Source organism: Augochlora pura, unplaced genomic scaffold, assembly GCF_028453695.1.
Source record: "Augochlora pura isolate Apur16 unplaced genomic scaffold, APUR_v2.2.1 APUR_unplaced_2039, whole genome shotgun sequence".
In the NCBI taxonomy this organism is placed as follows: domain Eukaryota; kingdom Metazoa; phylum Arthropoda; class Insecta; order Hymenoptera; family Halictidae; genus Augochlora; species Augochlora pura.
Window position 1 is genome coordinate 1 of NW_027582149.1, and position 3,417 is coordinate 3,417.

Sequence of the window (3,417 nt, forward strand, 5' to 3'; positions counted from 1 at the left end):
TCCAACAGTTCAATTATATGATAAAAGTCTATTATAAGTTACAAACTTCTAATCTAATCGAACAGTTAAAGAAACAGTTAGTAGCGTCTTTAACAAAGATTAATCTGTTACAATAATCACGGTCGAAGCCAAGAATAGACGAGAAATTGTAAAGTACATAGATTACACGACTCGAATCGTTCGATTGCTCGTCTTCAATTGCAAGGATTAACTTTAAGTATCGCAAGCTTCGAACATCCGTGTTTGGTTTACCGACGGATCTCGGTGGAATTAAGTTCGTAAGGGCGAACGATAACGTTTTTTATTTTTAACGCAAGCGAGAGAAAGTTACGCGGAAGCGAAACGAGACGATTGATTGAAAATCATCGGAGACTCACGTTGGGCATCTGGAGCGTGGCGAAATTGAAGTAGTCGTAAGACATTTTAGCTGGCAAACTCGACTCGTTGCTGTAAATCAGGGACGAGATTGGAGCGTACGTTTTGTGGGCATATATCTGGAAAAATTGTTAGAAACATTCTTCTTAAAATGCTTACTTGTTTTTCGTAAGCCTCTCTAATTATCCCGAAAAATTTCAAGCTGTTTTGGTACATTGTTATATATACATTGTGTGTTTTTGAATGTGCGCGTCCGCGTTGTTTAATGTTTGCTTACGATTTGTAATAACTGCAGCTCGGGTTTGGCGTTTCCCGTGGTTATTAAAACACATAACCAGCACAGTATGCCCGCCTTCATGTTCACGTGGGGGCTCGCGCTTTACCCTCGGTAGTACGAAAATCTCCTGGAAACAGATCAATCAACAATTAAAACACCAAGTTGCTCGTATACCATTCGCGGTAGCCGCGCGTCGCGAAAGAGACCGTTGCATCAACGAAAACTGTAAAACGAACGCTTCGTCTACCAAAGTTCGCGTCGTCCCACGATTATACGGCAGGCGCGGAGTTTCAAATAAAATCGTCGCATCCGTAATTCCGAATGTTAATACGATTCGGCACGCGAACACCGAACAACTCGCTCGCGAATGTTTCCGCTTACATTAAACATTCGCGAGCGAATAATACAAGCAACGCTGTTGGTACAGCGGGGCGGCAACGTTTTAACGAAACGATATATATCAATGGGACCGTGAAGTAACAACCGGGCCGCGCTGTTTTGCTTAGCACGGCATACGAAAGAATGCTGCTGCGTTTTGTAACGCGTTCACCGAATGAAATCGAATGAAATCAGCAAGAAGCGCGCAATATAATGGATCTCGAATTTTCCCCGAGATATCAATCCGACGTATTCGGAAGAATGAAGAGGAAGACTGTCGAGTGGAGGCGGTACATGTGCCAGGTGAGTGTTTGCTTCGTCGACGAAGAAAAAGAAAAAAAAAGAAAAATGGTCAGCGTATCGTCTTCGTTCTCGCAACGAGACGCGTTTCCGAGTTCGCGCGCACCCGATCGTTTCGAAACGATTCAATGGAGCGGGGAGATTAAGCGAGAAAACTCTGGAACACGTCGCCGGAGCGGTACAAATAAGAACCCGTCCCATTGTCGACGGTATATAATAGATCATAGTCGCGTCAGACCGTGAACAGATTCCAACGACGATTTTTATCTCGTGATCCGTAATCTTTGTCCTAACTCGCCGCTGGAGGGACAGTGAACCGTAAGAAACCGACCGTAAGAAAATCTGATTGATAATGCCTTCTTCTACCTGTCTCCAGCGGTGCTGCGAGGTGCGACGCGCGGTTGGTCCCCGCCGATTATACGATCGTCGGCGCGCTCCTCGCGACTCCGTGCATCCTTCTCGCCGTCTCGCGATCGTTCCCTCGGCGAGGTTCCGCCACGGTGTGCTGCAACCGTTTTCAGGAAAACGGAAGGAATGCGAGCCGGAATAAAAGTGCCGGGCACGTTGTCCGAGCTTCGCCGGGGACTGCACAACGCCGCTTTACACTCCTTCGGCCGATGATTGCGATTAGATAAAGCGTGTCTCTGATGTGTCTCCCGGTACACGCGTCGGTGAACCGTTCCGTGCTTAATTTAATCGGCAGCCTTCGCGCGAAATCGTCATCTTTATCGGAGCCGGCGATCGACGGTGCTTTGTGCAACTCTTGACAATCGGTTCGTTCGCCGCCAAAGAATCTTTTGTAATCGAAGAATCCGTGGTTCATATAAAATGATTTCTGACGGCGGCCACCGCGGAGATTGTTCGGACACGCCGCAGTCTGCGAATCCGCCCACGGCTTAGGAGCTACGACCTGCTCTCGCACAGTAAGATGTCCAGCCGTCACTTATCGTATCGTTCGTTCTCGCCGTTATCTGTCCGCAACCCTTTGAAGCGTCGCGCGCTCACGGTTCGCCAGCACCGCGTCGAATTTCACTGTCTAATTTTATTTACCGGACCGCGGATTTTGATGCCACTCTGTTATCGAAATCAGACGATCAAATACGGAACAGTGTGAACATTTGTAGATACTGTTGCAATCCATTGTCAATTCGTTAACATTGTTAAGCAAAGAAACGAACGTTTGTATAGACTTCGTATCTCGTAGCAGCTGAAAACAATTTTTCACAAAAATTATAATTTGGACTTATATAACTGGATCGAAATAGAATAGACAACTTAATTAAAATCAGATTTTTAACTTACAGTGGTTTATGCTATTTTAATTAAATATTAAATTTTCAGGTCTACCTTTGTTCAAGCATTAATCATTTAATATATATAATTAAAGCTTCAATAAGCAATTAGTAATTGAATATAGCTTTTGTCACGCGTGTTATTAATCTCAATCGAAACGATTTTCAAAAACAAATTTTCGAAAGAATTAAATTACAGTGATTGAAAACTAATCTAGTAATAGGAACGTTGAATTAGCCACGTTTTCATCCGGTAGTCGTCTTCGTTTACGATGGGATAGTCGGGATTACAACATTAATTATGTTTGGTTCCCAATCAAATTAACTAAACATTATTCATTCGGATTTAACGCAGTTATAGCTTGCTTAAAATAGGTCACAGTAAATAATATGTCGCCATCGCGAAATCCATGTAATCTAATCGAATCCCAGTTTTAAATTGTTTTACAGCTAGTTTCTAATCGGCGGGCTTTGTCAAAGATAAAAAAAAGTGTTTTAAGTAATTTCACTTGCGAAAACGTTTTTAATCTATACATTACGAAACGGATACATTGAATTATTTAGAAATATTTACTGCTGGCTTTATTTGCGGACAGTTTTCTCTTCGTCGATTTTTTTGTTAATTACAGAAATAGAGGTTTTGCCTGTCGGTTTGAAATATTTAAAGAGAACAATTATTAATTGAAATTGGAATTTTTAGCTCATTTTGCGAAATTGATACTCTACGTTAGTATATATTTTTACATTTTACTGTTGTTATTCATTTCTTGTGATTCATTTCAAAATTAGCCATTA

The 3,417-nt window shown here is 42.3% G+C and overlaps 1 long non-coding RNA gene across 3 annotated transcripts; it reads right to left on the reverse strand.

The window, feature by feature from the left end:
* Positions 1-186: 186 nt before the first annotated feature.
* On the reverse strand, positions 187-2,533 carry LOC144477575 (uncharacterized). 3 transcript variants are annotated; one of them, XR_013495216.1, is made up of 3 exons: positions 1,697-2,533; positions 653-779; positions 187-494 (listed from the first exon to the last, which is right to left on the reverse strand). It is a non-coding gene; the product is annotated as an uncharacterized LOC144477575 (long non-coding RNA). The 3 variants fall into 3 exon arrangements; XR_013495217.1 differs by lacking the exon at positions 1,697-2,533 and adding an exon at positions 1,569-1,637; XR_013495218.1 differs by lacking the exon at positions 1,697-2,533 and adding an exon at positions 900-1,273.
* Between the last annotated feature and the right edge of the window lie 884 nt (positions 2,534-3,417).